Source organism: Sabethes cyaneus, chromosome 3 (genome assembly GCF_943734655.1).
Source record: "Sabethes cyaneus chromosome 3, idSabCyanKW18_F2, whole genome shotgun sequence".
In the NCBI taxonomy this organism is placed as follows: Eukaryota; Metazoa; Arthropoda; class Insecta; order Diptera; family Culicidae; genus Sabethes; species Sabethes cyaneus.
Genome location: NC_071355.1, coordinates 51,292,100 through 51,304,806, shown reverse-complemented (window position 1 = coordinate 51,304,806; position 12,707 = coordinate 51,292,100).

The following is a 12,707-nucleotide window of genomic DNA, read 5'->3' as shown; positions in this document are numbered from 1 at the left end:
TAATGTCTTACCTTGTTTGAAATAACTGTATCTCATTTCCATACACGTTATGTGAAAATAGAATACATTCCATACATGATGGAAAATAGAAATATATTTTTTTACTGCAGTTTGAAAAAGTTAGTACACTATTAACTATTAAGTTATTACACTATTATACTATCAAATTATTACACTATTAACAAAGGGCAAACAGTTTCCCGAGACCGGTTGATAAAAGGTAAATATTTTTTATGTTTGTAAGAACGATACGTGTTGTGTCCCATGTTAATAGTGTCGTCAGGTCTTACGTTAGCATAAAAAGTCAATTATGTACTTAAAAGCTTGAACAGAGATGTTTGTGCAATAAGAAACGCTGCTATAATTTCTCAACACGTAATATCCTCGTGATGATCTCATATTTGCCGTTTAATGAAATATTACATCCAAACCGCACTAAATTAACAAAAACTTTACTTTGTGAATTAATATTTCATAAAAATTATTGACTGAAGTTTTTGGAGCGTCTTAGAAGAATACGAACCTTGAAATTAAAGAAAAGACAACTTTTTCCAAATTAAATTTCACTATTAATATTTATTCACAAATACGTATCGAATCAGATACTGATGAAGCTTACAAGTCGTAGGTGAATACGTACCTTTTGCTAATAAACATTGATAGAGGAATTTAATTTGAAAAAAGTTTTCTTATTTTTTAAATTCAGATATTAAGTATTGTTTGAGCATCTTAGTAGAATATTTGAAAAGATTAACAAGAAAACAAAATCCACAAAAATGTGAAAAATACACACTTAGACTTAATCACCGCACAATTTTCCGAGATCCCAACAGCTTGATATTTCGGTAAAAATCTCAGTAAAACATTAAATCACCAAGACTTCGTGGATCTGTAAATTTAACAGTTTTTGTCAAATTTCACCGAGAATCTCAGTATCTTTCCACCGAGACACTCGGTAATGGATTCTGACATTCTGCTAAAACTGCTGAATCTCGGGTAGCCTTGTGTCAAGGTTTAATGAAGTTTTCGGAAAAACTTTGAAGGTATATACCGTGCCTAATCAGGTAGAAATCTTCTATTAGGAAATTTTTTATTATAAATGATGAAAAAGTAGTTTATATTATAATATTTATGGAAGCAATTAAAGATTTTTCTTTAATATCAAAGAACCGAGATTTGGTGTTTTATAATACTGACCCCGGCTATTTTACAGATTTTTTCGGCAATGTAGTTTGTTACATCTCGGTAAACACATTTCCATTCCGATATCTTAGTAAAAAAAATCAAAATTACGGTAAAATGAAATATGTATCCGATTTATGTATGTATCCGATACCACGCGAAAATAGACATGTTGTCATGTAGATCGGTATTTTGCTTTACCGAGATTGTATTATGAATTTAAATGTGTACATGATAATTTTTGAATTTTCATTTATCTCAAACTTTAACCATAGAGCAGGTCTACAAAATAGAGGAGTTCAAGCATAGCAAATCTTCTCTGTGTCAGCTAATAGAAGAAAGTAAGGAAACCAAATTTTATTTAGGTACTAGCTGGTACAAATTAAGCTGTGTTGTACATAAATCCTGAATCTCGGTTGACCTTTATCACAATCTCGAGTTTTGCAAGTTTCTGAGGAGTTCATGGATGTTTAATTATACAAATTTCCTCACAGTAAAATAGAAAACAACTCCCCCTATATCTTAGCCTGATAAAATAAAGCGGACAGTATTTGAATATTCGGCATCATTACAAACCATTTTGCGAAACACCAATTCTTGGTAGACCATAACGCGGAATATAGAGTTTCGCAGAATACCATTTCGCGAAAAAACCTTACGCGGGATGTACCGTTTCACGGAACATCTTTTCGTAGAAAGTACTATTTCGGGGTGACCCAACTGAAGGAAAGTAATAGATGTCAGTAGATCTAGGAACATAAATAAACCTAAATAGAGGTGAACTCTACGGAGGGCTGATCCCCTGCAGTGACCGGCGCTTCCGACGGCAGGTAGCCGGGAACACTTGCGGCCTGTGTCCGTCTCGCCCTGAATCATCTAATTTTACTATCGATAGCTTCTCGTGGTCTTGTTATTGACTAATGTTTTATGAAAGAGTTTAAAATTTCTCGAGTTCGATTAGTTTTTGAGTTACGCAAAAATTTCTGTTTTATTTGTATGAGAGTTTTTATCTTCCTACCACAGGGGTGAGGGGTCTCAAACCATTATAAAAAAATCCTGCCTCCAAAACCCCCCACATGCCAAGTTTGGTTCGATTTGCTTGATTAGTCTCTATTTATGAGGATATTGTATTTTATTTGTATAGTAGCCCCCCCCCCCACTATTAAAGGGGGGAGGAGTCATAATTCCCCTCATAAAGAGGAAATGGGTCTCCATTCACCATAGAAAAAAAATTTGCCTACAAAAACACCCACTTGCTAAATTTGGTTCCATTTGCTTGATTAGTTCTGGAGTTATAAGAAATTTGTATTTCACACGTTTGCACCGTGAATCCACAGTTAAAGATTTGGAAATTCTGCTGGATACTAAAGTAACATTCAATGACCACATCTCATACGTATTGACTAAAGCTTCTTCACAGTTGAGCTTCCTATTTCAATTAGCGACAAGGATATCTATTACCTAAAAACATTGTATTGCTCAATTGTGCAACCTGTGCTGGAATATACGTCGGTCGTCTGGTCTCCGTATTACCAAAACGAAATTCAACGCATCGAGGCTATTCAGCAAAAATTCATCCGGTTCGCTTTATGTCATCACAGATGGACGGCTCCATTGAGCCTATTACCCAGCAATAAAAGTTGTTGTATGCTCATCAACTTGGATGTATACTAGAGGAGAGACGCAATGTGGCAAAAGCATGTTTTATTGGCGATCTTCTGCAAGATAATATTGATTCCTTTACACTGCTCAGCATGTTGGATCTCAATATACGCCGCCGTAGTCTTCGATCTTATTCATTTCTCAACGTTGTACCTTTGAACCATAGAGGCGCTAGACAAAGGTACAAGTACCAGCGAACCATATGCCCTGGCGGGTGTTGTGGGTTCGAATCCGGTTATAATCTCAGATTGTAGCTTGGTTCGACTCATGCACCTTCCAGCATTGGACAAAAGGTAGGAGTCAAAACGACTACTTGTTAAGCATAGCTACCAATAGAACCCCCCCCCCCTCCCCCCCTCTCCTCACCTTTCCGCTCTTCCCCCTCCTTCACCAAAAATTTCATTTCTTTCCCCTACCGTCCCTTCATCGATTGTAGAACCATCGTTTCAAAAAAAAAAATTAATATATGTGTATGACCGCATTTCAAGGTCAAGACTAAAAATTTGAGATTAGTCTATGTCTAACATTTTTTACTGCAGATTGCTGTATATTAGCATTTGGACTGTTTAGCTGATGTAAATTGGTATCCAAAGTTCTATACTAATTCTTCTTGTCGATAATTATAGCTGCAAATTAACATTGTCAGTACTGTAAGAGGGTTAGCAGTAAAGTAGCCGTATATTTTGCCAAAGTAGCATTTATGGTGACTTAAAGGTTTATTGACTAGCATTTAAATTTAAATTGCATTGGTAATGCTTATTGGTTACATGGGCAGTTTAATTCAAATCATTTATTTGGGCTTTGATTAATAGGCACAAACGTTTAATGAGAGCAACCGAAACCTGCACGCAAGACTAACACGCCAGGATTCCTGCTTGTAGAATCCAGCGGATTCTTAAAGCCCAGACACAATGCATACGGATTTTAATACGTTGCGGAAATTTGACAGAAAATCCATGGAAAAACTGTCAAATCTCCGCAACGTATTAAAATTCGTATGGATTGTGCCTTTACTTCATAGTGAAGGCGATTCTCTTACCGAGTTATAGGTATCCCGTGGATTCATGTTGTTGTGTCATGTTTTACGATTCTTGCACAGCTAATATTTTCTTTGGAATGTCAGACAAGTTCGCTGCATACAAGCGGTCATTTTACAGGTTGTCATGTGGATGTTCGAATCAAAAAAAGGATGTGTCAAGCAGGAGATAAATTATATAGGTTCAAACCATTTTAGTTTTCTTCATTTCGGTTAAATCCCTTAGCGCCAATTGAAACCACATTTCATGTTTATTTTGAATGATCAACTTCAATGAGCCGCAGAGGGGGAAGGGGGAAGAAGTTCCAAAACATCATTTTATTATTAGTCTAAAGCTAGGACAGGACGTGCCATCTGGCTTCTTACTCTTCTTTTTATTATGACCGCCATCCCGATTGAATATTCTTTGTTACACTCTGCACCACTGTTGCCTGTACATATTATTTTAAGAATAATTTCGTTTGCCGAACAATAGCTCCCGAATACGCCACAGTTTATGCGACCAAAATCATGTCTTGCATTTCATTTTGAAAATTAAAATTCGTGTACAAACAAAACTAATGTAGAACCAAGCATAGAACTACAGAATACAAAAGAAATCAAAATTCGGAAATGATAACTTATTATCGTATTCCCACTAATGAGTTTCAGCAACACTGAAAGCGATACCGCGTTATATTTTCCAGTCAACGGTTGCTCGTCGCTTTCAGTCAATCAGAAATTGGGTCAATATTGGGTCAACGCCGCGGTTGACACTTGGCACGTCCTGTCCTAGGTCTAAAGTTCTAAACACAATGCAATAAACCCGCATCAATTCGTCCTTCACCTTATTAACAAATAAAAATTCAAGTGAGTCAAAAATATGCTGTTAACTCTTATGCCCCCTTAATCGTTGAAACTGGACAATTTTTTTGGCAACCTGTGGAATGCAACATGTGGTATGCGACATATAAACCTTTGCACGGTGCCTACCCAAGTAACAATTTCTGGCTGATCAAACGCTTTTATTGCTGATTTTATTCAGCCTGTGGCTGAACTATGGTTTAGGCTTAGAAGTAAAAACCTTTTTTCAGCTTTTATGAAGCTTCGAGCTTGTTAATAGCTGCTTTTAAAGCTGCAATGAAGCTTAATAGAGGATTTTGCGCAATTTTTAACAGCCAGTTTGCACAATGCTGTCAATTCTATTTTTAGAACGAGAAATAGTTATGCAATATGCTTTTCCAGTCGCTTAATCAACGTCTCATCAACCTTTATGCAGCGAAAAAAATCTATTTTTAAATTTAAAAAAATTGCACGCGTTAGCTTTATTTTGCCGTAAACATTGTTGAACGCGATATTTTTTAAATTTCGGATAACTTTAATTCGTATAAGTAAGCTAATTAAAAATGCATGTATTTTTTCGGGAACTGACCCGCCACCTTCTGGTCCATAAGCACTCACCGTATGATCCGCCCTATCTGCATCTGCAGAACAGACAGTGGAAATATCTTTTCACCTGAAAGCTGTCGATAATGTCGATAACTGACAAACTTTTGCTGTCAACCGAATTGCGAAATTCTATGATCAGCAGTATGTGTACTGTGAGCCGAATGAAAACTTGATAGTAGTTTGTAAAGTCACTTGAACACCTTTAAGCAGCCTTAAAGTCGTTGGAAAGCTGTGAGTCTAATGAAAGCCTCTACTCTACACTTTAACACCTTTAAGCAGCCGTAAAACGGTTTGATGTTTATGGCTGTTTAGAAGCGAATTGTTTAGCAGAAAAATCCGCTAATAAGCCTGTTTATCAGCCTGTGAGAGAGAGCTGGTTTGAAGAACTTAAAGTAGTTCAAACATCGCTTGTTCAACCACCATTTAAGTGCTTACTTTATGCAGATTTGATCGCCTTAAAGCAGCCAGTAAACAGCAATTGCTCTTGCAATTCAGCTACCGTTGTTACTTGGGTAACCTCAACTCTGGTTTGAAGTTTTTGTGTGGTTTGTTTTGATTCCCTTTGTAACCTAAATTAATTACTAAGTTTATTACTAGTCATTCGTACCACTTGTTTGCGGAAACCGGAAATGCTCGACTTTTCCGAAGCAGAAAAATGATAGCAGTTTTACACAACAATTATATTTGTCATTTTTGCAGTTTTTTGCTTCTGGGTCTTGCGAATAAGTAATCAAAACAAACCACACAACACTGGGAAAACCTGGGACGAAAAAATGCACTGACGTTTGCGTGCAATGCTTTATTGCTAGTTGTTGTTCAATGTTGCTTCTGACACCACCTGAACATTTGTGATATGTTGCCATAGTGGCATGGAAACATTGGGCAACAGTTTGAAAAAGTTGCATTATTGCCAATCTAAACGGACATTTACAGTGGATGCCAGTCCTTTTGGCTTGCTGCATTTCCAAGTTTTCGTTTCCTTTTATCGTTAAATATGAATCTTTCGTTAACACTGATGTATTATAGTCTCCGCAAAATTTCGCGTAGTCGGAAGTTTTTTAAAAACAATTCTACTAATCTTGTAACTGTTGCATCTATGCTTTAACTTTTTGAATGCTGTGAGAATATACAAACAATGTTAATCAGTTTGTAAAATATACACGAATATACTCAAAACTAAACCATCTGGTTACAAACAAAAAACAGAAACAAAAAAACACTGACAGTAACCACTTTGACTCAATTTTGATTCATTCGACAGTATCGCCTCAACTGCGCAAAATTTGACAAAGTTATATATGGAACACAGTACTATCAAATGAATCAAAATTGAGACTAGGTGATCGAACCGTCCCTGGTGCTGAATGAATGGTGCTGCTACCAGATAGATCTAGTACTTTCCAGTCTGTGATATCTCATGTCGAAAACCTGTTCTCTTCCTCTTTCCATGTTAATGACCATTACATAGTATCACAGAATAATTGATAACAGTATATTCTAGAGGTTGACACTAAGAAAAGATTCAAGTAGTAATCATAAAGTGCATTTCTGGCTTCCAATGTGCTGTTTCACAGTTTATGTTTTAACACTATATGTTATATATCTTACTTAGCACTTGGCGTAATCCATTGAATGACCCATCAGCAGGAAGGTCACCAAACAGTTTTATCCTTTTTCTTGCTGATCTTTTAACTATCCTTTCTTCGCTTTGCAATATTTTAATTATTCCCACAACTCAATCGACACTTGAACAACTATCTTCGTATCACTATTCCGGAGCCAATCCCGACATCCCGACGGTAGCTGAACTCGGCAAGCAGTACATCCACGGACGGAATCCAGCACGTAAATGATGTCCCATCGTTCCCGTCTGCGGGGAGGGAAATCGTTTTCCCTTCTCAATTCATCATCATTTAGGGTTTTCACACACAAGCGGGAAGCCAACCATATCAAAAACCACTTGTCGTTCCACCTGCGGAGACGTTGTGATACATGCGAGACCCACCCCCAACCGAGTGATTTTAGTCCGAGTGTATAATAATGAATTCACTTTGCAACAATAATGTTGAACTCAATCTCGACCGTTCGCCACATAGAGGAAACATGATCCTCGTCGCATGGTCCAGTGAATCTTTTGCGGAAAAGACGATGACAACGATGCCACTGATGGTCAATATACCGTGAAAGTAGACGTTTTATGCTTTTATGAGAATGTAACTGTCACAATCCGGGTCTCACTTCTGTCAGCCCACATGAAACTTACGTCTTTGAATAACGTTCTAAACTCCCGAAAAACTATTTCAACTAAATCAAATGCAACGTACGCTAACTGCGAAGTGTAGCTCCTAAAAGTAGGTATAACCTGCTGACCGGATCAGAATCGACTGATTGGGTTGCTGCTCGGTATAAACTGTTCCGGCATAGCACCATACAGGACTCGCCATCAGTTGGTGGCTTATTACATCACGAAGCGAAGTTGATAACGTTATGCAAAAATGTATAACTTTCCCCTACTGCCAGTTCTATGCAATCTCGAAGGCTCTATGTGTGTTTATGTGCGGTATACGCGATAGACAAGGATAATGATGACGATGAGTACGGAGAAGCTACGATCACCGACGTAGGTCAGCTCTCCCGCGACGGTAGGGGTGTAGGGTGCGATAGGACGAACAACAATGAAACGATAAAATTTGTTGTAAGCCCAAACCATGTTGCTCGTTGCTGGTTGCACCCCTTCCCACAATTAAATCACGAAGGCAATTTGCTTCAATTTGATATTTATTTAAAGGGAAGAAGTGAGGGCAGAAATTGTACAGCTTATTTATTGCTTATTATTATAACTTGTTCAAAAAGCTTAGTTTACACACATTTATTGAGTCAATGTAAGCTCTGATATCCTTAACAAATGGTTTCTCAATCTACGTGTCAGCTTTGTTTTAAACAGGTGTCAGTTACCACAGAAACATGAAACATTTTTGAAATTTGAATTTCAATTTAGCACAATTATTGTGTTGGCCACACTGTAAAGACGGATCGTGCCATCTCGTCAGGGGGTGGTCACCTGCAACCCACCATTGCTGGAAATGTGGTGGTCTGGTCGCAAATCCAGCAGGGAAACGAACGAAGATAAATAGACAATAAAAATACCATGAAGTCATGAATGAAAGAGCAACATATTATACCATCATCCAAGCGAAACCAAAAGCTACCGCAGGTGTATTGTGTATTATTTGTACATATACAGTATTACATTGAAACATCCGGATGCAGACAATGGCAAAGAGCAATTCACCCGAAGAGATGAAATATGAGCCAGTTAAATTATCAGAGTAAGTAGTGTAGACAGAAATTATAACACTTGACAGCAATATTAGCTTTAGAATGTAGGTATTTTTAACCCACAAAGGATTGGGGAAATCAAATCATCTCGGGACGTAGTTTTATCTATGTTGAAGAGTGTGGGCTTTAATGGAGACGTAAACGTAGATGAACAATTATCTCCGATGCGTCGGAGAGCGAAATGGAGCAACTTCCCCTTCGACATCATACGCGGATTGGGAAATAGGGCGCATGCGTGCTTCCACCCACCCATTGGTTCATTCGTACAGGATGAAGTCATTTACGCTAAACGCCATTTTCCAGTAGCCATTCTTATCAGATGCTGTGTCAATCTAAACGGGAAGAAGATTTTGCCGTCGGCGGCAGGTTACCAACGTTATTCCGTGAGTACCTTATAACAGGAGCCGTAAGTGATATAATTTAAGACGTACCCGGCAATAATTGGGCCACATACTCGGGATTCGGAAATATTTACTAAACATTCGTGAGATTTGGATTATTTATTTTTTCCCAGATTGCATGGTAAAAGATGCTTGGCAATACAGAAAAGGAAATAAGAACAATTGTAAACTTATTGCAACAAATCTTTTTATGGGTAAGGCAACGTGATAACACAGAAATAGTGCACTGTAAGTTTTTTTAAGTAGGTATAATTTACAACAACTTTTCAAAATTTATTTAAAAAGAGTTTTAGAAAAGTTCTGGATTAGTGTTGTGCGCTCATTTCATTCATTCAAGATATTAAACCTATTAAAATATTTTGTATTTCGGCAATTTTTTTTTCATACATATTAACAAAAGTTAAGTATGTTCAATTCTATTCCATTTAGGATTAGGCCGCACAAAGCTTCCAGTTTTTTTCTGATCAACTTTCGAACTTTTCGCTGAATATCTCTCATTATTTTCTACATAGTGACCTTGTCAAACATATGTGCCATCTTTTTCCACCACTTTTTTACATTAGATGGAGTTTTGATTATTTTGGCACGCATCTTAAATTTATGTTTGACAATTGCCAAATAATCTTTCCGGTCATATATTCCACTTCGTAAACGTTTCCATTGCAAGAAGACCCAGAGAATCTGAGCGAATCTCTTTAAAAATTTACAACGTATTTCGCTCAATCGAAGCGCAAAAACGGGAATGATTTGTTCTCGTGAGTTGCGAAATTAAAACCTCCAGTAACTTAAAATCAACACACGCGTATTCATTCTAACGAACACGCCAGCATAAGCATCCCTTTCGGACTCGCTCTTATTTATTCATGCATTGCAACGAGGTTTTTCGAGTGTGTATTTAGCTAATAGCTACGGTCGTCGTTCTCGTTCGTCATTGCGGCCCGAATTGCGGATACTGATTACTCGTGAGGGCTCGCACTCCCGCCCGTAATCGAGGACGATGATGAAGAAGAAAAGAAAAAGTAATGCAAATTCTGTATTTCAGTGTGCCACTAGCCCTCATGGGCGGCTGATTTCTCACGAATTATTTGATTCGCGAGAAAGGTAATTAGAAAAACGATATGACGCTGTGTTTTCGTGAGAGCTTGTTTTACGCTTGCGTAAGCGGCGTAGGGGAACTGTGGGTAAGACGAACAGGGTGGGTAAGACGGACAGGTGGTTGATTCTACCAGTTAAGCATTAAAATTCGTAAATGTTTTGATGGGAATCCAACCAGCTTGCTATCTCATGATGTCTGAACGTTTCAAGCATCATTTAAAATTTTCCAATTTTGATAAAGTACAAAAAAACTAAAAATTGGACTTGATTCTGCGTTTGGATGTAACTTTTTTCCCGTCGGAATTAAGCTTTTTAAGTGGTTTAATTCCAAAATGTTGCCCATAGCATGAAGTATTTCGATTTAATACCTTTTCAAGTAACGTCTGCATTGAAATAATACGTAATTTCATTTGCGTATGAAAAATTGTGAACGCTTTAAAAAAATGTATAATGATGGGGTGAAATGGACAACTGCTATTGTGGGTAAGATGGTCAGTGAACATATCATATTAAAATTGTTGATTTTGCTTCTTAGTGATATCTCAAGCATATAAACGAAAATTTAACCGGAAAACGTGAACTTCAAACAAATCAGCAGCGGCCAGGCATGAAACAGTCTTTGGAACGCTTGTTCATATTGCCGCTGCCTAACAACTTTCTATTGGCTGCCTCTAGTGGGAGGGGATGGACTGCCCCCTTCATTTTTTGCACGCTACACCACCATATTTTACGTATTCAATTTGTTAAGAGTCAAAAATAATAATATGCGCTCAGTTGGGGCGATTTACAATACCTGTCCATCTTACCCCCACACATTGTCCGTTTCACCCGCAGCACTAAAAAAGTTCACTTTTTCGGACCATTTTTAAAACTCAAAATACACATTGAAAAACATTTTTTGTTAAATATTTCACTAGCTCCTTTTGAAAACAATATGTTGAACTGAAGTAAACTGTATTTAGGTTTTATAAATCATAAGTTCTCTGTATTATATTAGCTGTTCTTCTTAACCTGTTCGTCTTACCCACAGTTCCCCTAAGTGTTGTATGCTATGCTTCTCATATTCTATCGCGTGAGTAGGCATCGTTGACTTGTCGCTCGATTTGCAAAATTGCTTAATTCTACTCTTTTTCTATTTTACTAGTTTCTATAACCTTTATATAAGCGGTCACAGACTTTGAGTAGAACCACCTACACCATAATGTAGTCCTATAGATCCACAACTTCTCTGCACTGCTCCTATAGGTGTAGTCTGAGCAACTTTTTTGAGAAAACTTTACTCGAACTTTGTACGAAAATGTTGGTCAATGGAGGGTCAATGTTTAAACGTCTTTCTAAGACTTGACCCTTCTTTATCGACAGACTTCACAGCCGTTAGACTACAGGACAGTTACGTGGCTAAATAAAATAAATAAATAAAAAATCCTACAGACTATCTAGCAGCGATCGCCAAACCGAGATTCGAACATACGACGACTGGCTTGTTAGACCAGAATCGTACCTCGAAGCTAACTGGGCGGTTAATGGAGACACATGGTACTTGATAATAGTGTCGAAGCATCCGAATATTACAGCAAAAATACTGAATTCATAATTTGATTACGCAACCAGTATCTTATAATCTTCAACTGTTAATTCAATAATTGCGGGTTTTTCCTCAATCTTCATCTTGTAGAAAACTACACAAAAAAGGACTGTGCTGTAATTTTTGTCGACTGAAGTTTTTGGAGCGTCTTAGGAGAATACGAAACCTAAAATTTAAAAAGAAGAAAACTTATCCAATTTTAGTTCGAAAACAGACACTGAGGAAGCCTGCAAGTCGTAGGCGAAATACGTATCTGTCGTGAATAAAATATACATAGTAGAATTAAATTGGATAAGTTTTATTCTTTTTTAATTTTAAATTTTTGTCGAGACAAAACAACACTGTAAATTTCTACGCACATTGGGTTTCCAAGCAATCTGGCAGTAATACTATGCGAAAAGCAACTTTTTCTTTAAAGAAATACAAACATTTTGAATAAAATTGCAGTAGCAATAATATTTTTTCATCGATTCACCGCCATTACATTGAAACTCTATATGCGTAGAAATCTCCTCGAGTAAGATTAAGCCAACGCTTTAATTTGCAATGAAAGCATAAAATGACAATTGAGGTGAAATGCAGTGAAGTTTTTGATTGACAGGACTATAGGGTAAATTAACCATTAGTGGACCCTTTAGTGATTGAGTTGTTTTCTTCTATGAATGATTTTAAACTGGTAATGCTAAACACCTAACAAATGGCATTTACATATTAGCAGCTCTCGATTAAACCTAAAAAAATATCAATTTACGTTGCAAATCTCCATATTTTACTTATTTTTCAAAACAAATTGCTAAGTTCGTTTTCCTTTTATAGACCCTTGTGGTTTACAATAGGATAACGGCCGGGTCCATGATAGGAATTCTAGTGTATTTTGCATGGAGAGAGGGTCCACTAATGGCTTCATATTTTGCATTGTCAACCGTAAAATGGAAATTGTTAACCGTATAATGAAACTTGTTGAAAATGCCGATTTTAA